Here is a 26978-nt window from a genome sequence, read left to right on the forward strand (position 1 = left end):
CTTCTTCACATTTCTTCCATAGCAGTGCCAGCTGGTGAGCGTGGCAGGGGAAGGATACGGTAAAATCTCCAGTCGGAGGTGATATTTGCCAGTTCTCTGAAATATTCAAAATTTCCGCTACCGGTTCTCCAGGACTGGTCAGAATCTGCTGAATACCATCTCTGCTTATGCTTTAGTCTTGGCAAGATTCTTGCCTATAGGCAAGCAACAATAAAGAAAATATTCTCAAGTAAATAGGGGCGTGCATAAGCGCACCAACGTGCTCTACCGTCCCTGTCCTATTGTTTCTCTTATTCTTTTTTTTCTTATATGTAACCATTTCATGTATTCACAACTATGTATACACTTATACTTATTATCTTGTAAACAATTGGCAAATCAAATAAATAAAATAAATAAATAAATAAATAAATCAGTGTGTCATTCTTGGTTCCTTGCAAATTTTATTCCGACATTTTAATCACAACACAACATTGGCCCTTTCCAGGTGGATAAATCCAGTTTCTACCAAATAGTAAAACAAAGAACAGAAATGAATGAACGTTGGCTACGTTAATTTTGTACCATCGTCTCCAAAAGAAATCTTATAAGGCAGGCATGGGCAACTTTAGCAATTTTATGACCTCCATGATGGCTGAGGAATTCTAGGAGTTGAAGTCCAAAGGTCAGAAAGTTGCAATAATAGCCCACCCCTCTTTCAAGGAATTATAAATAAGAAAAGCTTTTTATAATCACACCTTTTTAAAGATGGATAGTATTTGGGATTGATTTTTCTTTCTAGATTCTTTTCTTTATTCTGTTGCAATCCTATTTTGTTTTTTGCTGAGCTGATGATGTTTCGCTCACCCTCATGAGCTAAAATAAAACACACCAAGACAAAATAACTCGGCAAATAAAATTGATGTTCAATTATCACATCTATATCTCATCATACTATTATCTTCCAAGGTCAGCATCATTAGGGAAAGCAAAGAAAAGCAATAAGAAATAGTAAGGTAAAAAAATGATAACTAGGTTACAAGAATTAATCATACTGCAGTTGGCAAGTAGCATTCCCTAAACAGCATCTCTTTGGAATATACTATAATATATGATGGTTATTTGATTAATACATTTATATTCTGCCTTTCTAAGCCAGTGGTTTCTAGAATAAATGAACAGCCTTCAGAATTGTTATGCTCAGACAAAATTAATCATAATAAAGTTCTATTGAAATTAATGTTGGATAAAGTTAGTTATGATGACTAATTGCCTTACTGGCTTCAACATTGTTGAATTTAATCTGAATGCTCTTCTGTGTTTTAAAAATAGAAATGTCTAAATGCAGCATTAAAAGAAATAAGCAGAAGCACTGTAAGTTATCACCTCTCACACAAGTTGTGTAGAGCAAGAGGTTAAATTGAAGCTACTTTCGACACTTACAGTCTAACTCTCAGCACCAAAAAAAGAAAAGAAAAAGAAAGCCACATTCCCTATGCATTTGAAAAAGAATTCCTTGATTTCATCCTAACTAAGAAACAGTTCCACAAAACAGCTTTCAAGAAGAGGGTGAACTGCTGTCTGTCAGAAATTGTGTAGGGCATGCTAGTTTATTCATTTCTATACATTCTAAAACTCTGAAGCAAGTATATTCCTCAAAGAATAAGTTTATTGGATATGTCATACTGGCACTGGCTGGTGAAAACCGACCCTGAGTATTCCCGCGGTTTTCACCTAATTAAAAGTGAAAGGTTTTCACTTTCTCAAAACAACCAGTCACGTGATCCAATCAGGATGCTGTCCAGTTGCTAAGTGACTCCAGGCCCCTCCTTCCAAGCACCTGCAGAAACGTCCTTGGTTCCCAATAGAAAGTGTTTTGTTTTGACTACAATACCCTAACTATCTCTATTCTCCCCTCCCTATCCCTCTTCTCCAGTGTGTCAGCACTGAAGACCCAAAGTAGCCTCAGTCAAGTCAGCTTCAGGGTTGATAGTGGGGCTCATGACAAGTAGAGTTTAGAATCCATAGAGATATAAAGGATCAACATTATTCTGTAACAGCAAATGCGATGTTGTATAATCTTTCAGCAGGATGATCAATCTTCTCTTTTCCAGGATGGTAGATAACAACATGATATACGACTTCACTCAATAGATACCACTTTATGATAATTAAGACTTTCACCCCTGCTCCTTTTCCACTGTTTCTTAACTCCATACTAGTCCCCGCCTCAAGCAAGTTGTGCAGAATCAATTAAAAAGATCTGTTAACTCTCAAAAGCTACGCAGACAAAAACGACGCCTTTCAGAATCGATAAGAGACGCTGATTATTCAACTTCCTTTATGTTGAAATTGAATCAAGATAAGAAGACTATTCTGGATCTAAATCTAGATCAGGGGTGTCCAAATCGAGGGCCATGGGGTGTTTAGATCTGGCCCACGGGGCTGGCCTGGAAATAGCAAAGGACTGGCCCATGGTGCCTCTGCTAGATGAAACAGGGTGCACGGAGGCTGTGGCTGTGGCCCCGCACCCCATTTTTGGCCTGGATAGCCTCCTGCAGCACCCTGTGGGCCAAAACGGGGCCCCTGCAGTCCCCATGCCCCATTTTGGCTGGCAGGGTGCTGCAGGAGGCGTTCGTCCCATCTGCCATCCATTCCGTCTCCCCCCCCCCCCCCCCTGGCGGCCCAGGGAGGGCAACTACAATGCTGATCTGGCCCTCCAAGAAATCCACCCCCTGATCTAGATATTTCAATCACTTTCAGGCTATAGTGGTCCTCTTCCACCCACACCCTATAATTTATTTTAATATTGTCAGATCTCCCTTCTTATCCAGCATATATGAAATTGACTTAACCCTTCCCCGGTGACTGATTGTTAAGAAAATTTGAAGTGAAGGGACCCTTGATTCTGTAGGATATAAAATAATGCTTCTGAGGTGGTGCCTTGCACTTACATGACCTCACATTCAATTATGCCATGATAAGCGTTTGAATAAACTGGACCGTGATTGATTGTAAGGAACACTTTGCAGGCTAGGACGATTTATGTCTTGATCAGCTGCTAAGAAGGAGGGAAGAGAAATATGGGGATTAGGAGCCCCAGGAGAACATGGGCCCTAGTCCTCCTGTAGACCAGTCAAGTCCTCCTGTAGACCGGTCAAGTCCTCCTGTAGACCAGTCAAGTCCTCCTGTAGACCGGTCAAGTCCTCCTGTAGACCAGTCAAGTCCTCCTCTAGACCAGTCAAGTCCTCCTGTAGACCAGTTAAGTCCTCCTGTAGACCAGTCAAGTCCTCCTGTAGACCAGTCAAGTCCTCCTGTAGACCAGTCAAGTCCTCCTGTAGACCAGTCAAGTCCTCCTGTAGACCAGTCAAGTCCTCCTGTAGACCAGAGGTGGTATTCAGCAGGTTCTGGCCAATTCTGGAGAACCAGTAACGGAAATTTTGAGTAGTTCAGAGACCCAACAAATACCACCTCTGACTGGCCCCGCCCCCCACCTATTCTCCGCCTCCCGAGTCCCAGCTGATCGGTTGGGTCTTCTTTTATTGCCCTGCAAAGGAGAATGGAGCTGGAAAGCAGGTTAGTGGGGTGGGGAGGGAATGGGATTTTGCAGTAACCTTCCCCAAGATTGGAGCTGCAACCATCATAAATACCGGCCAGTTGCCAAGCGTCTGAATTTTGATCATGTGACCATGAGGATGTTGCAATAGTTATAAGTTGAAAAACAGTCACAAGTCACTTTTTCAGTGCCGTTGTAACTTTGGTCACTAAATGAACTGTTGTAAGTTGGGAACTAGCTGAATAAACATCATCAATAATTCCTAATACCAATGGTTCTCTATTCATCTTACAAAAGATGAAACTTTTTTTATTGACGCTGGATAACACATCCCTTCTTCTAAGATTGTTAAACTCCACTGCTTTTAAAAACCCATCGTCCTATTGTTGCCGATGACCTTACTAACACAGCCTCTTGTCTTTGAACGGGTGGCCAAGAAAGTTATCAAATTTCCCAAGTCAAGTCCTCCTCCTCACCACTCTCATCGCCCCGCTCTTTCCTCCCTCCCTTGCCCCCCAAAACTTACTACCCCAAAAAATCAATTTCAATCAACCCGGAGTGTAATATTATCAAATGTCAGTTGTTCAGGCCCTGTGCTTTGAAAATTACCCTTGACAGGTTCTTGTCGACTTAATTAAGTGCATCAAAAGAAAAAAAGAAGCGGGGGCTGGAAGCAAAAATTTCTCCATCGCCCAGTCCTTCCCTTGGAGCCCCCCAAATGTTCTATTGGCAGCTCCAGGAAAGAAAGAAAGAAAAAGGAGAGAGAGGGGGAAAAAAGAGATTACCTCTGGGGGTTATATTGATAGATCTTTGCCTGATATTGGAATGATTCTGAGGCAGATAAATCACATTTAGATTTGTTAGTAATTGAGTAGAATTGATTGAAAGGTTTAGATGGCCCCAGAGGGACCCAACGAGTCCTTTTCAGTTCTATAGAGGTTGTCATCAGATAAAGGAACTCGTTGGGCAAGATAGATAAAGGTCTAATTGTTTATATGATCAGCGATCGCTTCCCTTGCAGTTTTTCCTTCAATCCTCATTCCGCCTTCAAACCCCCCACAATTACGTGTTGCTAAATGCCAATAAGGTACACGTGCACTCGGCATGGACCGTAAATAAAAACTAATACAGAGGGATGGCAAAGACAATCAGCAGTGTCACAATAATTTGGGGGGGGAAAAACTAAGATTGTTTTTTATTATTATTACTATTATTAGCAGCGCATTTGAAATGTTTATAATAATGACCGTGGCATTTTCCTCTCTCATTTCGCTTTCTTAAAATTCATACAAAGGTTGCAATAAATTCATCCCCAGACAGGATGGTGGGTAGACTAATTTAACAGTACGTTGAGCTCAGCGAATGGAGAACTGGTCGAAATAATGTTTGATCCAAAACATTTTACCCAAAACATTTTATCCAAACATGATGTGTGTGTTTTTTTTCAGGTGGCTATCTCTGGGCATAGCTTGCAAACTGGACTCTTGAATGGTGGGACTGTTGTTAGCTATTCAGCGTACTGTCAATTAAGAATACCAAGCATGGTGCAGTATTTAATAGCACTGAACTTTGGAAATTAATTAATTGATTTAGGTTATTCCTTTTTTTAAAAAAAATAATTTCGTTAAAAATACAGAAGTAATTAACTGGACAATACATTGTCCAGTTTAACGTTTCAGGTTCCATCGATATAAATGCCAACACAACAGAGGTGGTATTCAGCAGGTTCTGACCAGTTCTGGAGAACCAGTAGCGGAAATTCTGACTGGCCCCACCCCCATCTCTTCTCTGCCTCCTAAGTCCCAGCTGATAGGCTGGGTCTTCTTTTGTTGCCCTGCATAGGAGAACAGAGCTGGAAAGCAGGTAAGTGGGGTGGGGTGGGAATGGAGATTTTACAGTATCCTTACCTTGCCATGCCCACCAAGCCACACCCACCAAGCCACACCATGCCCACCAAGCCATGTCCACAGAACTACTAGTAAAAAATTTTGAATCCTACCACTGCAACACAACATGCATGCAAGAATACATGAAGGCAGAAGCTTGTCCGCCCCAAGGATAAAACACCCAGACATAAACTGAGCAATGTGGTATATGCAGTACAATGCAGTGACACATGTGAAAAATCTGTTCATTGGGGAAACAAAACAACCACTTCACAAATGCATGGCACAACATAGGAGAACAAACCCATCAGGACCAGGTTCAGCAGTCCACCTGCATTTAAAAGACACAACTCTTTTGAAGACAGCAAAGTCCACATTTTGGGCAGAGAGGACCGCTGGCTTGAAGGAGGGGTCCAAGAGGCCATCTACATCAAAACTGAGCTGCCCTCTCTCAACAGAGGAGAGGGATACAACAGCATCTATCTCCAATCTACAACACAGTCCTTTCAGCAGTTCCAAGAAGACTCCACACCCATTTGCACAGCTCAGGTGAGCCTGTGGACACAGAAAAATGTCCAAGTGGGCTCAATGACTTTCTAAAAAGAATGCAAATGACTAGCTGTCTGCAAGGAATATAAATCCATCCATTCTCCACCATCCGGTCAGAGTTGGATGAGAAGGAAAATGTCTTCAAAGAAAAACAAGAAAGCCCAGTTGCCTCTTGAAAAAGCAACTTTGGGAATTTCAGTTTATTCTGCATGATTTAGATCCCAGTTCATGTGCCTTTCATAACAAAATCTGATTCATTGGTATTGTTAGGGTTTTGGAATTAACCCCTAGCAGAGTATTGCAGCAGTAGTCAAGCCAGGAAGCCAAAGGAGCGGAAGGGCCCCAGAGTATACACACACTGAACACAAACACTGTTTGTAGTTTAAATAGTTTTTAATCCAGTTAGAGTTTAAGCATTGTCATTCAGTCCATTAAGTCATTCACAGTATTTCCATCCAGTAAGACTCACTAGTATAGTCCAAGTTAAGAGTCCTTGCAATATCTTTATCAGCCGATAAAGATATCTTCTCCTCCTCGGTTTCACTCTCCAGAGAAACAAACGCTGGATATTCAGTAGAATTACGCAGTAAATCAGCAAACAGTAGCAAACAATAACAGTTCAGTCACAGGCATTCACAGTCAGTAATCACAGTTAGTCGCAGCAGCACACAGTAACAGTTACTCACAGTAAGCTTTCCAGCTTCTAATGCTTCCTTATATTGTAACTTCTAACCGCACCCTTAATCGGCTAATTGCCTGCTGCATTGTGCTTAAAGTGATAAGCACTTAAACCATGATATCTAAGTTTTATATATTTATTCACCCAAACCATATTTGGTATCAATGTTATACCTAACATACTCCCCTTTTGGGTGAAATAAATATATAATACCTTACAATCTAATCCCATATTTTTCACAACTCTCTTGGTGCTTACTGGCACCTTGGGCTTTAGTAAAATTATCAGCTAAATTGTCCTCAGACATACAGTACTCTAGCTGAATCATCTTACTTCTTACAGATTGTCTCACGTTTAGGTATCTTAGATCTGTATGCTTGCTCCTTGTTTTTACTCCAATATTTGTGGCCATTTGAATTGCTGCCTGATTATCTTCATGTATAATTATAGGATAATCTACAGTTATACCTATATCAATTAACATTTGTTTATACATTATTAATTCTGTACATAACAATGATAAACAGGAGAATTCTGCCTCCATAGTAGACAAACTTATATGCTGTTGTCTTATTGACTTCCAGCCTATTAATGTCTTACCCAGCATTATGGCTGTTCCTGAAGTCGACTTTCTAGTGTCTCTTTCAGATGCAAAGCTAGCATCTGCATAAGCACTCAAAATTAAATCACCCTTTGGTTCTAAATACAATGAATAATTCATTGTCTTTTTAAGATATCTTAATATCCTCTTAGCTGCAATCCAGTGTCTTTCACATGGTGCAGAATTGAATCTAGCCAACTGATTCACACAGTACGATATATCTGGTCTAGACCAATTACTAATATAACTCAAACTACCAATTAAAGATTGATAAATCACCTTATCAAACTCAGGGCTTTGTACATCAGTGTTGCTAAACTCCTGACTCATTGGAGTCTTAGCTGGCTTACAAAGCTCCATCTTGTAATCTTTTAGTAATTTCCTTATCTTATCTTCCTGAGATATCTTAAAACCTTTCCGTGTTTTCTTTATATTCAAACCGAGATACTTCTTTATTTCCCTAATTGCTTGATCTTTATTCTCTTTCCTAATGATGTTATTATTTTATTTGCTTCATCATTAGTTTCAGTTATCAATGCAATGTCATCTGTGAATAGTAATAATAATGATACTTTCCCATTTGTCTCCCTCTTAAACAGACATGGATCGGCTAAACCAGCTTTAAATCCTATATTGTCTAGTTCCTTTACAATATACTGGTTCCATTCATAGCCTGATTGTTTAAGACCATAGAGACTTTTCTTTAACAACCAACAATCATTATTATCCTTATTTTCACTTTTAATACCAACAGGTTTTTCATATAAATAATATGTTTTAATGGGGCGTGCAAGTAAGCAGTTTCCACATCTAAATGGTTAACTATATAGTTTTTACTAGCTGCCCACACTAAAGCTGCCCTCAAGGTTGCTGCCTTAAGACTAGGTGCAAACACCTCATCATAGTCATTGGCATTCTGCCTAAAACCTTGGGCTACTAACCTTGCCTTATGGATTAAATTACCATCTTTATCTATTTTTACCTTAAATATCCATTTGCAGCCAATGGATTTCTTTCCTACAGGTAATTTGGCATTTTCATACACCTTCATATCTCTTAATGAATTCAGTTCCTTATTCATTGCTGCATACCATTTTTCTTTTTCCTTAGTAGGATACTTTTTAATTTCTTCTACAGAATTAGGAACTTGATTAATCTGGCACACTGTGTTAGCCTGGTACCTATCAGGCGGTCTAGATACACGTGTAGTTCTTCTGGGAATTACAGGGCTTACAGGAGGACTTTGTTGAACTACTACCTGTTCATCTTCCTCATCCTGTTCAGCTATTGAATCTGTTTCTTCCTTTATGGGCACTATTTCATCCTGTATTTGTCTCTTTACTTTATTTTTAAAGTTACAGGGATAACTAATGGGATTTCTATAGGATTCAATAATTACATCTTTATTGGCATCCTGTTCTAATTTCTCCCATCCTTCATGTTCTAGAAATTGGGCACTAGCACTACATAACACTTTAGATGTGCCTTTCTCCCAAAATCTATATGCCCTATGGTTTGCCTGATAACCAACGAAGAAAAATCTTTTAGCTCTATGTTGCCCTTTTTTTCTGAGTTGTGCAGGAATATGCACCCATGCTGGTGCACCAAATGTGTGCAGGTAACTTAGGTCAGGTTTCCTGCCATGCCATCTGGTGAATGGTATTTCACCTGTTGTTGTATTAACAACGTTGTTCAATATGTTATTAGCACACATTGTAGCCTCCCCCACAAAGAATCAGGTAACCCAGAATCATTTAACATTGTTCTAACCATCGCCTGTAGTGTTTGGCCTCTTCTTTCAATAAAAGCATTATGTTCTGGCCTGTATGGAGCAGACTTCTTATGCTCTATTCCAGCTATCTTAAGTCTGTTCTGGAATTTGTTATTAATAAATTCCGTGCCGTTATCTGTCACCAGGGTTATCAGTTGTCGTTTAGACTTTCTTTCAGCAAACCTAAGCCAATTGAAAAAATGTTGATATGTTTCAGTTTTGCTTTTCATTAAATAGCAAAACCCATATCTAGAATAATGATCCATAATGCTCAGTATATATCTAGCACCCCCATACTGGGTTTCTTTGGACCTATGATGTCTGCAAATACCACTTCTAAAGGTTCTTTTGTTTTGAAACCATTTAACCTATTTGCAGGCAATACTTTGCTCTTATCTTCACAGCAAACATTACAACGCAAATATTTATCACAAGGTTTTAACCTTATTCCTTCAGATAACTCAACTGTACGTTTTAGCATTTTAAAATTTACATGCCCCAAACGCCTATGCAATAAATGGATACATTCTTCATGAGGCTTAATATTATTAAATACAGTTTGTGCCTCCCCTTTCTTACTATTATCTAAGACATATAATGTTCCATTTAAAGCTGCAGTTACCCTTTTGTTATCTTTTTCAATTATGCAATTATTATCCTTAAAAGTAATTACATAACCTAATTTATCTAATACCCTTACTGAAAGCAAATTAAACTTTAGTTGCGGTACATACAACATTTTTATATCCTGGTTTATGTACGGACAACGTGCAAAACCTTGACCTTTCGCTTTCAGGTTCCAGCCATTGGCAAGAGATATATGTTGAGAGCTTGTAGACATTTTTATAAATTTTGTCTTATCTCTTGTGATGCAGTGGGATGCGCCACTGTCAACCACCCATAAATTATTCTTCACATCAGAGTTGCTAAACGTGGCTAGTTCAAATGCTTTCTTTGGCTTTTTACATTCTGGCTTTTTCTCTTTTTGCAGAACCTTGCCAAATGTCCTCTGCCTCCACAATTAAAACACTTTTTAATTGTGTATGCTGTCGAAGATAAATTCTCTTCTTCCGGGTGCTTTACTTTGCTTTGCTGGTTTCTTTCAAGCTTTGAAGATAATTTCTCTTCTTTCTTATCTTCTCTCAGCTCGTCACGCTCACGCCTTCTTCTGGCTTCTTCTAGTAGCCTGCCTGTAATCTCGGTTAATGAGAGGCTTTCTTTTGGCAATACCTCTAACGAAGTCACATAGTCATCATAGCTTTGATCTAATGAAGATAATATTATGTAGACTTGTTGCAGTTCATTAAATATAAGCTCTTTTTCTTGCAAATCTTGAAAAATGCTCTTCATACAGTTTAAATGAACTAACATATCTCCATTCCTCTGAAGATGCGTTCGAAAAAGCTTCCGTGTAAGATTTATATGTGCTCCTACACTGTCCCGAACATAAATCTTCCTGAGGTTCTCCCAGCAGTTTGCAGCATTTTCTTCTCCACGAATATGGACAAGCTGCTGATCACAGAGAGTCAGTCCTATGATGCATAAAGCCTGCTCATTCTTCAGTTTAAAGTCTTGTAACTTTTTCGTTATCATCATCATTAGCAGGATCCCAGCTACTCACATCTGGTGGGTTTGCTATAATGTCCCACAATCCTTCTCTGCGTAGAAGTAAACTACATTTCATTGACCATGAAACATAGTTTGTTCCATCCAGCCTGGATATCATGGACAGTTGTGACAAATTTACTTGTGCCATTACTCTTCAGATATTTTGACTATTTTAAACTAATTAAAACAGTTTGTTTTTACAGTAATGTGCAACTCACACCAACTCTCTCTGCTATATCCTGGTTAGTTAGACTATGCTGCTGGGCCCATAACCAATGTTGGGGTTTGGAATTAACCCTAGCAGAGTATTGCAGCAGTAGTCAAGCCAGGAAGCCAAAGGAGGCGGAAGGGCCCCAGAGTATACACACACTGAACACAAACACTGTTTGTAGTTTAAATAGTTTTTAATCCAGTTAGAGTTTAAGCATTGTCATTCAGTCCATTAAGTCATTCACAGTATTTCCATCCAGTAAGACTCACTAGTATAGTCCAAGTTAAGAGTCCTTGCAATATCTTTATCAGCCGATAAAGATATCTTCTCCTCCTCGGTTTCACTCTCCAGAGAAACAAACGCTGGATATTCAGTAGAATTACGCAGTAAATCAGCAAACAGTAGCAAACAATAACAGTTCAGTCACAGGCATTCACAGTCAGTAATCACAGTTAGTCGCAGCAGCACACAGTAACAGTTACTCACAGTAAGCTTTCCAGCTTCTAATGCTTCCTTATATTGTAACTTCTAACCGCACCCTTAATCGGCTAATTGCCTGCTGCATTGTGCTTAAAGTGATAAGCACTTAAACCATGATATCTAAGTTTTATATATTTATTCACCCAAACCATATTTGGTATCAATGTTATACCTAACAGGTATCATGAATAGAAATTGACATTGATTTTCTTTGTCAAGACAGCCCATGAATGGCATTTACTCAGATATTCAACTCTACTCTACTCTACTCTACTCTACTCTACTCTACTCTACTCTACTCTACTCTACTCTACTCTATTCCTGTTCTGTTATTCTATTCTATTCTATTCTATTCTATTCTATTCTATTCTATTCTATTCTATTCTATTCTATTTAATTCATTTCTTATTCTATTCCAGTTCCATTCTGATTTCTTATTCTATTCTATTCTATTCTATTCTATTCTATTCTATTCTATTCTATTCTATTCTATTCTATTCTATTCTATTCTATTCTATTCTATTCTATTCTATTCTATTCCTCTAATTTCTTATTCTATTCTATTCTATTCTATTCTATTCTATTCTATTCTATTCTATTCTATTCTATTCTATTCTATTCTATTAACTCAGCCCTGAGCTACACAGATTCAACGATGCAAATTCTGAAAGAGGCAGATGCCTCTTCCTGAACCTCCCTGTCTTCCCTCAGGGCAATTTGAAGGGCACCAGGTTGAGTGAGGCCAGTGCAGGCTTTAATGCAGGAAGATATTTTAGCCAAAAATATCACTTTCAGTTGAATGTGGTACAGAAATGTAGGCCGAAAGGAAGGTAATTGCAGATTTATAATTTTCAATTAAGGGTACAATCTAGCAATTAACTTCCTTTGTTCTCTTGGGGGAAAGGGGAGCCTTTTTAGGTAATTCAATAACTCTTTTTGATGAAAAGAGTTTCCAATTTTTTCTCTCTTTCTTTTGGCTTTGTGATGAATTAAGAAGCATATTTTGCTTCTTCCCTACTATGCCAGGGATAAGACCACAGATAAGTATTTGAGGGGGGAAAAACTACTATGAAGGCCCAACTTCAGGTGACATCTTGCAGCTTGAAAAATGTGAAATTATTATGGCTAGACTTCCTTCCCATGGTCATGTGACTGTGTGTTGGGCATTCAGCAACCAGTCCACAACTATGGCAGTTTACAGATGACCATGATTTACAACATTTTTGCTGAAAACTAGCATGTACCTCTGAGTTTTGGCAAAAACATCTTGTCATGCCCCTGTTAGAATCTGATTTTGAGGGGGAGGTTGAACAGCTGACAAGGAGTGGGAGTGTGGCTCCAGTGGCTGTGGAGGAAACTGGGGAAGGGCACAGTCCAGCTGGGCATTCAGAGGAAGACCCAAGTCCAGCCCCTCTTCATCCTTGGGCACGCAGAGAAGAATGGATAAGGGAGCAACATGGGTTACGGGGGAGAAAAAGGCCCTGATTCCCTTCATTAGCTGCAGCTGGGAAAACAGGATAAAGAGGGTGTTTGCGCACAGCACCTTGCTGGAAGCAAAGCATACATTATCTTTGTTTGTCAAGTCTTATCTGGGTTCTGGTGGCCTCCCAACTGTGTGTGTTTCGTTATCTTTTGAAGTCTGCAATTTCTTATCCTGCCCTGTCTCATTAATTGCTGCAGCGTGGTTTGTGTTGGTTTTTATTTCTAATTTCTATGTACTTTGGGTTCAGACTGAATTTCTTCCCTTTAAAAACTGTTCTTGGGACAATTTTTTTCTCCAGCCAATGATAACTGGACATTGGGGGCCAAGTTGAAAGAATTAAAGGGTTTTTACCTACTTTTGTGATTTTGTTGCTTTTGTGCCATGCCCTGGGCCATCACACATCTTATAGAGAACAATGGGTTTAACTCAGGGGTGGGCTGCTACTGGTTTGCACCAGTTAGGGTGAACCAGATGTTAATTTTACATATGGTTTGCCGAACCGGTAGTTGCAACGACTGGAAACGGGCCTGTTTCTGGCCTCCAGAGAGCTTCTGGAGCCTGCGGAAATAAATAGGATTCTTGATGGTAAGGATTAATATTTTTCTTACTGAATGTCCCAAGAATATGGGAAATTACATTTTCAAGCTCCCATTGGAGGTTGAAGATTTGACAGTGCTCCAGTTTAAACAATTGTAAATCCTTATTGGAGATTTTTATTCACCTATCCAGTCCTTCCCAAGGACCTGACGTAGGCAGGTGTGGATGTTTTGATGGTGTTAAGGTACCATCATAGGATGTAAGCTGTTCCGAGTAAAGCTGCCTTTTGCAATTGACTGATGGGGATTTTGTCAATGCCAAGGGTGATCTAGTCGTGCTCCAGTTGTTTGTGGATTGTATTATTATATTATTCTTTGCATTCTATGAATGATCAAAACTCAGAGCCAGTTAAATGTTTCATTGGCAGCCCACAGGCAATCTTTTTACTCATCAACAACTTGTTTTGCTAATGGTACCCAAAAAGAGATTGTCTTTGGACATCTGATGGATATAATCAAAACGTCAGGTTGATGGCTGTGATGGGGGGAATTAGAGCTCCACTTTTAATGGGTGTTGCACATTAAAAAAAAATAACAATGGAGCTTCAATCCCACCATCATGAATATTGTCTTGACTCTTTTGACCAAATACAGTGTCAGGGTTCCAAGTAACATACCAGTAGCAAACAAAACTCGGAGGCAGGAAGATTCCTCAAAGAATAAGTTTATTGGATATGTCATACTGGCACCGGCTGGTGAAAACCGACTTTAAGTATTCCCATGGTTTTCACCTAATTAAAAGTAAATGTTTTTCACTTTCTCAAAACAATCAGTCACATGGTCCAATCAGGATACTGTCCAGTTGCTAGGTGACTCCAGGCCCCTCCTTCCGAGCACCTGCAGGAATGTCCTTGGTTCCCAAGAGAAAATATTTTGTTTTGACTACAACATCCCAACTATCTCTATTGCCGCCTCCCTGTCCCTCTTCTCCAGTATGTCAGCACTGAAGTCTCAAAATGACCTCAGTCAGGCCAGCTTCAGGGCTGACATATGGTGGATACCCTTGCCTTGGATAATCCCAGCATGCAGATGCTTCAAGCTCTGTCCGTTGTTACAAATAGTATCATCTTAGTTTCACAACTGACCAAAGGAAAAAAGAGAGTCCCTTGCCTAATTACTTCACACCTCTCTCCTAAGTTTTCCTCTTCAATATTTCAACACTGCCTTTTCGTTCCATGAAACCGTGGTGGCATAGATTGCCTGCAAAAGGAAGTGTTCACTGTAAGTCTAATTAGATCTAAGATCATACAGATTGCAGTATGATTAGTAAAATATATGATCATTACATTAATGGGCAGTGTTAAGGGGAAGCCCTTTCCAGATAGAAAGGGAATAACTCAATTTTCTGTAACTGACTAGGCTACCATGGAAAGTTGCAACTTCATGAGATGGCTCCATCAGATGCTTGGAAAGAGTCAAGACTTGCCTTGCATGGACTTGAGAGAATCCCACTCCCTCTTTTAGGAGGAGCTAACAACCACCTAGACCAAGGGTTGCCAACCTTTTGGACCTCAGGGACCACCAAACTCATAATTTTAAATCCCGCGGACCAGAGACCCTGGGAAAATCCCCAAAAAAAGTCTGCAGGAAAATTCCCCACCCTGTTTTCCTATCAATCGATCATTTTTTATTTGGGATCACAGGATACCGTCTCCAGCTCTGTTCTCAGGGAGACTGAGGGAGAGAGAGAGACTTTTGGCTTCATGCAAGGAAAGCAGCAGAAGCAGCAGAAGTCTTTTTTTCTCTCCCCCAAACTCTGCCAGAAATGAGTCTTTGTGAGACTTGTTACATCGGCACAGCCTCTTGGAGCAGGATGCCTTGCAGGGTCCCAAAGACTCATTTCTGGCAGAGTTTAGGGGAGAGAAAGAAAGACTTTTGCTGCTTTCCTTATGTGCAGCCAAAAGCAGAAGAAAAAAGCAGTGGAAAGAAGCAGCCAGGTGGCCAGGCGAGGCATGTGGGGCGAGTGGGGCAAGTTCCCCCCCCTCTGGCCTTCCCCCCCTCTCCTCACTACCTTGTGTTGTTGACAATGCAAGCGACGCAAGCCTTGTGTTCCTGTGGGCCATGTGGGCGGTGCTGCCTTGTGTTCCCGTGCAGCTTGGATTAATTGCTTTGGGGGGTGACATTACTCTGCGGACCACCAAAATTTTCTCGTGGACCACCAGTGGTCCCTGGCCCACTGGTTGGCGACCACTGACATAGACTCACTTACACAACCCAGGGACCCCTTGGCTGTGTACCCAGGTCTGGAGTTCAGAATGGGTTCAGGACCCTGTTACTTCCCTTTACCAGAAATAAATGGGCCACTTCAGTGGTGGGATTCAATTTTTTTTACCACCGGATCTGTGGGCGTGGCTTGGTGGGTGCACTTTGCACCCATCCACATTCTTTGCATGCGCGCCAAACAAGTTTGCTACTGACCTTCTCCTGCAATCCTGCACTCTCCCTGTGCCTTCAACAGCTGGCATGTGGCAGTGTGAGATGGTGCCAATCCATCTCTAACCATACAGTTATTTGAGTGAGCAAGGAACCAATCATCAAGTTTTAGAGCTTCTTTTAATTGTGCAGTTAAATCATTTGATAAATCAACTTCCTTCTTTTTCTCGGCTCTGGTAAACACTGGAGCCGCCAACTGTTTGGTTGGGACAATAGGCCGTACTACTTCTTGGCGAGCACTACTATATTGAGGTAATCTAGATAAAGCATCCGCCATGAAGTTCTTCCCCCCGGAATGTACTTCAATGAAAAATTAAAGCGTTTAAAGTACTGCACCCAGCAAACTTGCTTGGGAGACAGCTTCCGAGGTGTTTTCAAAGCCTCCAAATTTTTATGATCCGTCCATACCTCAAATGGGTGTTTTGCCCCCTCTAGGAGATGCCTCCAGGTTAACAGAGCCCAGCAAACTGCAAAAGCTTATTTTTCCCAGATGGCCTATCTTCTTTCGGTTTCAGTTAGTTTACGGGAAGTATATGCACATGGTTGCAGAGTCCCCATCTCATTTGCTTGTAGTAACACCACCCCGATTGCTATGTCACTCGCATTGACTTGGATTACAAAAGGAGCCTCCATGTCCGGGTGCTTGAATACTGGTTCAGCAGCAAACAGTCGTTTCAGCTTCTCAAAAGCAGCTTGGCACTCCATGGACCACTCCACTGGCTTCGGTTTCACCTCCCCTTTGGTTTTTAGGATATTTGTGATAGGCACTGCAATCTTCGCAAAATCAGGGATAAATTGATGGTAAAAATTAGCAAATCCCAAGAAACTTTGAAGTTGTTTCCTGGTGCGGGGAGGAGTCCATTCCAAAACGGCATGAACTTTCTCCGGATCCATTTCTATGCCATCATGTGATATGGGATAGCCTAAATAGTCAATTTTTTCCTGGTGGAATTCACACTTGGACAACTTTGCGTACAGCTCAGCAGCTAGAAGTTTTTCCAGAACTGACCACACTAGTTTCCAATGTTCATCACAAGCCTCCATGTAGATAAGAATATCATCAAGATAAACCAACACCCCTTTGTATAAATGTTCATGCAACACATGATTTATCATTTGCATGAATACTGCAGGGGCCCCCTATAGGCCAAACGGAAGAACGTTGAATTGGAAACAGCCTATTGGGCAGTTAAAAGCAGTTTTCCATTCATCCCCTTCCTTGATTTGAACTCAGTAGTATGCTTCTCTCAGGACAAGTTTTGTAAAAATTTTCCCTCTGACCAAGTGGGCCAACATATCCTTTATCAAGGGGAAGGGGTACATGTTCTCCACCGAAATGACGTTGAGGTTTCTATAGTCAACACATAAACGCAGAGAGCCATCTTTCTTCTCACGGAACAATACTGGGGCCGCTACTCAGGGCCTAGCAGGTTGGATGAAACCACATTCCAAATTTTTATCAATAAATGATCGCAGCTCTTCTAGCTCCCGCAGTGTCATTGAGTACAGTTTCGGTTTTGGGAGTTTCACTCCTGGCAAAATTTCAATATTGTAATCTATTGAGCAATGGGGGGGAGCTCATCCAAGGCCTTTTCACTGAATACCTCCTTTAAGTCCCAATATTCCTTTGGAATTTTCTCCTCCCCCCTCAGATTCTTGGTGCCAGTGGAAGCCAGCTCTATGGAATTCTTGGATTTCAGTTGAGATTGCCCCTCCCCTTCTGGGGGTTGGTCAGTACGTATGAACAATGATCCCCTCCTCCAGTCAATGTCGGCCCGTCGCGTTTGTCCCGAGCTGGGGGGGCGCGCCCTTCCCCCCCCCCCCCCCCCCCCCTCCCCCCCCTCCCCCCCCCCCCCCCCCCCCCCCCCCCCCCCCCCCCCCCCCCCCCCCCCCCGCCCCCCCCCCCCCTCCCCCCCCCCCCCCCCCCCCCCCCCCCCCCCCCCCCCCCCCCCCCCCCCCCCCCCCCCCCCCCCCCCCCCCCCCTCCCCCCCCCCCCCCCCCCCCCCCCCCCCCCCCCCCCCCCCCCCCCCCCCCCCCCCCCCCCCCCCCCCCCCCCCCCCCCCCCCCCCCCCCCCCCCCCCCCCCCCCCCCCCCCCCCCCCCCCCCCCACCCAAACCCACATTTTTATTGTCGTCCTTTTCCTTCCCCCCCCCCCTTGCAGCTGTTCCCTCAAGAGCCCTGGTAACATATCTAACTTTGACTGCTTCCGAGGAAAAATCCTCTCCATATTCTTCCATATGGCTCCAGACTTGTGCCAGGAAGAATCCTAACTCCTTGGGATCCCCCCCATATTTTACTTCCAACGGAGGCACCTTTGGAGTTCTATGCCTTCTGGCAATTACTCCCCCCACTGGGGGGCCCTGGGCTGCTGCTGCCAGTTGCGCCGGCCCAGGTTGATTTATGGGGGTGGCTGCTCTGATTCTTCTGGCTGGGGCTGCCTCCCCCTCTTCCCTCTCATATCTTTGATCAGTCTGAGGTGCTCCGACAGCTTCATTTAGAAGATGCAGGGCTTGAGTTAGTAAAAAATTCTTTCTTTCCTTCTCTTGCCATGGCTCTTCTCTTCCACGCTGATGGGTAGTGGTCACTCCTGGAGGAGGCTTTTCCTCAGGATCCTTCCAGCCGACTCCCAGGGACCATTTGTGTTTTACAGCTGGTTTTTCACCAAAACTTAATTCTGCTAACAAGTCGGCTTCCCCTGCCACCTCTAACAGCAGGGAATCTGGTCCTCCAGTCGCTCCCAGGTTTTCTTGGTCGCTGGCTGGATTAGACATTGTGTTCAGTCCCCCTCAGAAGAAAATTTATTAATTCTCCGGGTGGGTTGGTAAAGTCAGATTCAGAATAATGTCAGATGGTGCTCCATTCAAAATCCAAGAAAGAAATACTTAGACTCCATTAATTAGAGAAAAGATATCTTTTACTGGAAGTCAAGTGGTAGCAACAAAAGAATTCTGAATCTGAGAAAACGAGCACATAAATCACATATACAAAGTGATGGCAACATTCCCACCCCCAATAGTTCAATTGGCTCATCCAATTAAAAGTTGTGTATAGCATCATGTGGGCATCTCCAGGTGTTGATAAGGCCTCTGTCCGTTGACCTTGACATAGTTTGATAGAGTTGCGGTTGTGCATAGCATAGGGTAGAAGCCTAAGCAAGAACCTCCCCCCCCGAAAACTTATACAGTTCTGTTTTGTAACATCTCCAGCTCGCTTCCCATAACCATATCCCCCCTCCTACCCCTGTTACTTATGACAGCCAAAAGATGCAAAGCAAAGGAAGAAAATCTTGAAGGCTGACAGGCAGTCTGCTGTGCTGCACTAAGCATCTGAGCTTCTAAACCAGTAAATAAAGGTCAGAATAAACCTTTATTAGACAGGTGGGTGGGTCCAGCAGCTAATCGTCAGAGCAAACCGGTTCACTCACAGATTATCCTCAGAGCCAAACTGGTAGAATACCACCACTGGGCCATTTGCCACACATCCAAAATGTTGACTGTAGGGATGGATGGGAAGATATCATAACTTCATATTCGAACCATATATTCCATTTTGGGGGTTGGGCATAACTTCAAATGCTAGTTAAGTGGTCCATCATAAATCAAGGACTACCTGTAGATACGTGGCTTCTCCTATCTGCCTCTGCTTGCCCGATCCCAGCTCGTAGTGGCATCAAACCTGGATCTCTTCACCTGCATTGTGGGTTTTTTTGAACAACTTTTCCCCACTTCAAAGTGCCCAATGGAAACCACACATCATGTTAGGCAAGAAAATTATCTTTCGAGCCTTAAATTATCCTTCAATACCTTGCAAAATTTCAAGGTGATCTTCGAACCCCACAAGTCTTAACTTCTCCCCCCTTTTTTAAATAGGTTTCCTTATGGTTTTTAATTTAGTTTTTTTTTTCTTAAGCCCCAGCAAATAAGTGAACCATTCAAATTGAAATGCCAGAATGAACTGAGCTGAACAATAAACTAAAAGATGCCTAGAGCAAGCACAGCCATAGACAGGTTTTTAATTTTTCCCCGCTCCTCTTCACTCTCTGGAGTCTTTCCGATCAATGTTCCAGAAGTGGGAGTCTCCTCCATAAATTCTGAAATCCAAATACTAAATCAATGAGTGGGAACCAAACTTTGGGAAGATGTTCCCTCTGTCGGGTCCTGCACTACTGCTCAATGGGTATTAAAACATAACTTTCCTGGCAAATAAATAAACAGACAGGCTGATGAAAATGATAAAGGAGCAGACCAAAACATGTCCATCTTTCTTTCTGTTACATAGAGGGAGTCCTTGAGTTATGACCATAATGGAGCCTGCATGATCCACCTCCCAGGCTGTTTTTGTGCTAGCTTGACCAACAATCTTAGCAGCTGCAAAATTGAATGTATCCTGGGGACGCATATATTCGCCTTCATTCGTGATAATGGAGCCTGGTCCATCATGATCATGACTCATAATGGTCATAAAATGGATCGTCACATGGCTGGAATCATTTTGCAACCTTTTTCACACTGGTTATTAAGTGAATGCCACGGTCATTAAGCAAACCAATGGTTCTCTATGGGCCATTGTTGCTGAAGATTTACTTCCAATATTTTGGTGAAAATGTTGTAAAACGTGATCATGTGACTGCAGGATGCCACAAATGGCCATAAATGGGGGTCAGTTATCGAGCGCCTGAAATGCAGTCACATGATCAAGATGGGGTGGCAATGCTGGAACTTCAGAACCGAGTCATAAATACCCTCAGGGAAGTCTGTCATAATTTCAAATGAGCATTAAACGACTTGGCATAAATTGAGGACTATCTCTAACATTGTCGGCATTAATTGGTGGCACCTATGTCATATAATGCTGTCAAAAATGTATTAGAAGTGACCTTTCCAATTGAGTATTTGATTTTAAATCCAACAATTATTTTGGAATTTGGCTCAGTTTGTGATATGACAAGAATGAACAAATTAAGTTCTGTACAGAATGGTATTTATCCCCAGCTAAATTGGCTAAATATAGCTAAAGTATAGTATATCTTTGTATTTATACATCTACTACAGGGGTGGCTGCTGGGGATTCACAGGGGTTTGAGATATTTTCTAGCTAAGATTTAGCACAGTTCGGAGAACCCCCAAATCCCACTCCAGGCTGGCCTTGCCCGCCCCTCCCGACAGTCCCCACGCGGCCCATTTGGATGCAGGGCGCACGCGGAGGCTCGGAGAGGGCAAAAAACAGGACTCCCAGAAGTTCAGGAAGGCCGAAAATGGGCCCATTTCTGGCTTCCAGAGAGCCTCCAGAGCCCGGGGAGGCCATTTTTGCCGTCCCGGAGGCTCGAGGAAGGTCTCCGGAGCCCGGAGAAGGCAAAAACGCCCCACCCGCCATGGTGCAGGAGGCCGACTAGGCCACACCCACCATGGACACGCCCACCCAGCAACCAGGCAAAGAACCCGTTGCTAAATTTTTGGCACTCCCACCCCTGATCTACTATAAATAAATAAATAAAGGTTCCCCAAATAAGTTGCTGGAAATTTAAGACTCAAATACTAAACTTTTAACATTTTTGGTAGCATTTTAAAGCACTGAACAGTATTGGGTGGAAATTGGTAATGTAATTTAAAAAAAACTTTGAAAATTAATGTACAGTTTAGACCAGACATTTTATTGTTAGGGCTTATGGATAAAACGGTGGAAACAACCCATAGGGTTTTTCCTATTATATAGGAAAACGGTAGCACAACTTTTTATACATTCATCATTGAAACATCTTATGATACCCACAACAGAGGAATATAATAAAAATGACAGAATTGGCAATGCTAGAGAGAAAAAATTACTGAAGAAATTCTTTTATGATTAGCAGCCCTTAGTGGACTTTTGCAAGAAAAGAAAAAGTCAAATTTTGACAGATGGATTTGACGATTGTTAAAAAAATTTAAAAAGGAAAACAAGATATATTTTTTTAATTTCCCTTTTTCTTTTGCAGGGAAAATGCACCTTTTATTATAGTCTGAAACTAAGAATCAAAAGTAAGCATTCTTTATATCCTTGAAAGCAGATGTTGGAAGTAACTCTTTGTATATATTTGTGTTTTCCTTTTCTTTTTCTTTATAGTTTTTCACACTTCTATCCCTATTCTCTTTTTACACTTTAGCATTTCTCTTGAAGGTTAGTTTATGATGTGTTTTTTATGTCTATGTTTTGTAAAATGTAATAAAATTATTTGAAAACAACAATTAGCACATTTCTTCCATTAATGTAAAAAGAATTGATTGGTTATGTTCCATCAAGTCGTTTTTGACTCCAATGGCCACATAGATAGATTTAAAGAAAGAATAAAAGATTTTTAAAAAGCACAACAAGGATTTTCTCTTCCAGAAAAGATTTTGAGATATTAGATCTCATGAAGCTGTGATTCCAGTAGTGAATTAGAGTTATGCAACCTTTTTCCTCTCTCTTTTTCCTCTTTTCTTTTCTTCTTTCCTTTTTTAAGTAGGTAGGCATAGCCTGCCATCCTTCTTGCTGGAAATAATTGCATATTTTAAATCTGAGCTATGGAACTGACTGAAATTTTTCCTTGCTTTTTTTTTTTTAAATAAGATCTTTCCAAGGTGTGCACATTTGAAACTAGAAACGGAAGCATTAAAAAATATATTGAAATAAAATAACGTGGCAATTGCTAACTGAACATTAAAATCTGAATGGAGCTCAAATGTTTTTAAAAGCAATATTTATTTCCTGTGCTCTCTTCTTTTTCAAAAAACTTAAGCTTGAGCGTTAAGACAATTAAAAGAGTATGAAATGCAATTTCAATATTGCTTTATTACATTTCCAATCTATGCAGTTTGCAAAATAACATTAGCATTTGTAAGAATGCAATGAAATTTCAAATAAGCATTTGAAAACTGAAGAATAAAACCAGTTTGATGTGAGCTGCATATTAGCATTGGACAAAGTCCTAGGAGCGCTTAGAAGTGTTCAAGAGCTGACATGAATTTATGCTGAACAATTATGCAAAACTATGCTTTCTCTTTTTATGAGTGTTACTAACCCAGTGGGTGAGGGAAACACTTCAGGTATCTGTTTAATACTAACACTCTTCTTGTCATGACGGTGGGAAAACGGTACATCGTAGGGTAGCAATTTTTGAGCCAAGGTTGCCTCAGATTGGCTAACTTTCAGAATGTGTCTAAAATCCAGGATCCATGACTCCATAGAAATGAAACTTGGTGAAGTTATGGCTGCTTCAATGCTGCTGGCTGCTGCTGTGGTCATGTGATCTTCGCTTTCAACATTTTGTGATGGTTTCCCAGTCAATCTCACAATTCTTCACTTCCTCCTCCATCCAGCACCTGGGGAGGGGATACATGGATGAAGAAGGGAAGGGGATAAATGGATGAAGAAGGGAAGGGAAGGGATATTTTTGATGCTTCCTTGCAGTTTCCAAAAAAGGAAAGATACTATAAGATCTTATAAAGGGAGAGGGAGGTTGCTGGAAATGTTTTTCCTTTAGATGCTGACATTCTATTCAGTGGTGGGATTCAATTTTTTTTACTACCTGTTCTGTGGGTGTGGCTTGGTGGGTGTGGCAGGGGAAGGATATTGTAAAATCTCCAGTCAGAGGTGGGATTTGCCGGTTCTCTGAACTACTCAAAATTTCGGCTACCGGTTCTCCAGAACTAGTCAGAACCTGCTGAATACCACCTCTGAGTCTATTCTATTCTATTCTATTCTATTCTATTCTATTCTATTCTATTCTATTCTATTCTATTCTACTCTACTCTACTCTACTCTACTCTACTCTACTCTACTCTACTCTACTCCACTCCACTCCACTCCACTCCATTCCATCCCATCCCATCCCATTCCATTCCATTATTTGCCAAAAGGATCCTGTGTCCTTAACCGTTGCACGTTCTGTCCCTTTGATGCTACAACCCAGAGGCTCCATCAATTGTTTTTGCTGAATGTCTATCAAAGATCATAATTTGGACAAACATAATGGTGAAGGCACAGTGGTTAGAAATCAATATTGCAGGCTAATTCTGCCGATCGCCAGTAGTTCGATTCTCACCAGGCTGAAAGTTGACTCAGCCCTCCAGCCTTCTGAGGTGGGTAAAATGAGGGCCCAGATTGTGAGGGCCAAGAGGCAGACTCTGTAAACCGCTTAGAGAGGCCTGTAAAGCACTGTGAAGCGGTGCATAAGTCTAAGTGCTAGTGCTACAATGCAATTTGAAACTAGTCTGAGGCTGACTAAATCGGCCTTCACAGAAGGATTAAGCATGATAGAATGTGCTGTATACACATTAACAAATAAATAAACGAAGTAGGAGTACAATATCAATGCCACTGTTTTAAACCTTGTGATTGCCTTCTCTCATTCATGTAGTTTATGCAGTGAGGAGTCTTTGATGCCCTCAGAGATTGGTTGTTTTCTGGCATACTTTTCATTACCCAACTAGGTAATGAAACTAGGACTTCCTGCTAGCACTGATAATGTAACCTAGCGGGATAGTGAAATGTTTGCCAGAAAAAAACAACCAAGCTCAGAGAGCACCAAGGACCCCTCATGTCAACCCTGAGCTAGAAATATTCTCCTTTAGTAGTTTACACAGTTCTAGTCCAATGCTTGAGAAAGTTGCTGCAATTCTATTTACTGACTTTGGAGAGGCATCAGGTGATTCAAATTAGCAGATGGGAAAAAAAACATATTAAAAATATTCATCTGACTAATAAAGCCTCCTATTAAAAAGGCTGGCTGGTATATTAGACACCTTTGCTTACGATTCATAATATTTCCATATCAGCGTCAGAATCAAATGCGGCTTTTTAAAATGCCATCAAATTATATTTTCTATTAAAATGTTAATAACAAAAGCAAATTAAGCCAAGCAGCAGATTACACATTAGCAGCAGTGTTTTTATTTATCATCATTCACACTCTTCCTCTCTGGTTATTGAATTATTGCATCGCAAAGCACAGTCGCTCACAAGATAGTCTTGAGATGAGAGAAAAAAATAAATTAAAAGATCACATTATTATGTGTTGCTTATATAGCCCCACCATCCTTTGCTGGCCTCGGGGCCTCTTCTTTCCTTAAACAAATCCTTTTTTTAAAAAACTGGCTCCTACTGTCCCAGAATTTGCAGCCAGAATGTCTGGTGTCAGCTTTATAAAATAGCCTTTTATATTTATTTCATTTAACTGTTTATTAAACTTACATGCTGCCCATCTCACCTATAAGTATTGGCATCATAATTCCCAGAAGAACGGGGAAATTTGTAAGCTGTAGAACATCATATTGAGGAATCCAACCAATATCAAGAACTGCAGGGCTAACATATCTGGGCTGCAAAACCTCAAATGACCAAGATATGGCATCAACAAGTAAGAGCTGAACTGAGTCACTGGCTAGGTCTCTTCCTTTGCGCCGGACTTAACAGCTATCATCTTGTGGTCCTCTGGACCTTAATGACCACATAATTCACTGAACAGCTGCAGTGATTCACTTAACAACCCTGTTCTGACCCAGCTCCCAAAACACGACCAACCCTCTGACATGAACTCAAACAATTCCTTTATTAGGAATGCTGGCAGCCCCGGTAAAAACTTTATCTCTCAACACAAGCTAACAAGTCTGGCCGGCTGGAAGATGGATAGTTGTCTGCCACATTTATTCATCTCCACCCCCTGCCTTTTATCCCCAGAGCTAGGACGGGGCTTTGTTAGCAATGGTGGCTCTTCTGTCCTAAGGATCGGCCCAGGGATTTCCACTGCTCTCCTCTCCTCTGCATTCTGTGTATCCACGTGTCAGGCACTGGACCCAGCTGTTCCTCCTCATCTTCATCAGCCATCTCCAGACCTGATGGCTGTTGACACTCCATCTGAGGGCTGATGGATGGCGCTCTCTCTCTCTCTCTCTCTCTCCAAGTTCCATTCCCTCTTCCCCCTCTCTCAGGTTGCCTCACTGCTGACCAGGGGTGGGATTCAAAATTTTTAACAACCGGTTCTGTGGGCATTGCTTAGGTGGTGGCCATGGCTTGGTGGTCATGTGACTGGGTGGACGTGGCTTGGTGGTCATGTTATTGATTGGGCGTGGCCAACTCAATATCACTCACATTGAGGCACGCATCTCCTCGCCTGGCCTCTCATAACTGTGGGGATGCTGCAACAGTCGTAAGTGTGAAAAAGGGTCACAAGTCACTTTTTTCAGTGCCATTGGAACTTTAAATGGTCACTCCACACAAGCAAAGTACCAGCAAAGGAGGGGGAAAAAACTCCAGAGAAGTTCCTGAGACAGGAAGTCTAGTCCTGCCAAGAATGGAATAAGGGTTAACGGAGAGGCAGTTTCTGTAAGCAACACCAGAATGTTTCCTTCCTGCCTTCCTTACAGGATTAGGCCAGTAATTTCTTCTAACAACCGGTTCTCGGAACTGCTTATAATGTTAACAACCAGTTCCAGTGAATAGGTACGAAGTGGTAGAATCCCACTCCTGCTGCTGACCCTGACTCCCACAGCTCCTCTTCCTCAGCTCCTCTTTCTCTGATTCGGCTGCTGGAGGGGCCGGCAGCTGACAGGCCACAATAAACCCTATCAAAAATGGTCATAGTCAATCCTAGGACTGGCTTTGCATCTAAGGCAGGATGAGAACTCACATTCTCCCAGTTTCTCGCCTGGTAGCTTAACCACTACACCAGACTGGTTCTCTGAGACTGGATAAATTTGTGGTAGGCCCACGTGCCAAGGATTATGGTCTTGAAAAGTCAAGGTTACCTTTAGTTGGAGGACAGTGTGACTCCCAATATCAGTTGCACAAAAGGAATAGAAGAGAGGGTGGATCCTTTCTTCCTACTTGAAGTATCTCAAAGGCACTTGATTTGCCAATATGAGAAATAAGTGTGAGATTAAGATGGATGTTGGCCTGATTTAACAAAACGATTTGTATATTTCTATGCTCTGGCATTTCTCGGAGGGCAAAATAAATATCAGATGATGCCAACTGAGTGCAATTAATAGTCTCTTGATAACTATTAATCATGATGATTCCTGTTTCTGAGGTTGATTGAACTGTAATGAAATTTAATGGAAGAGAATATTGGTAGATCTGGGTTGAACTATGGTGGTCTCTGAGCTTGATTGTTTCCTTGGAGATGTTT

The sequence above is a fragment of the Notechis scutatus genome, chromosome 2 (genome assembly GCF_049901735.1).
Source record: "Notechis scutatus isolate UNSWTSFEM ecotype Mainland chromosome 2, rNotScu1.2, whole genome shotgun sequence".
In the NCBI taxonomy this organism is placed as follows: Eukaryota; Metazoa; Chordata; class Lepidosauria; order Squamata; family Elapidae; genus Notechis; species Notechis scutatus.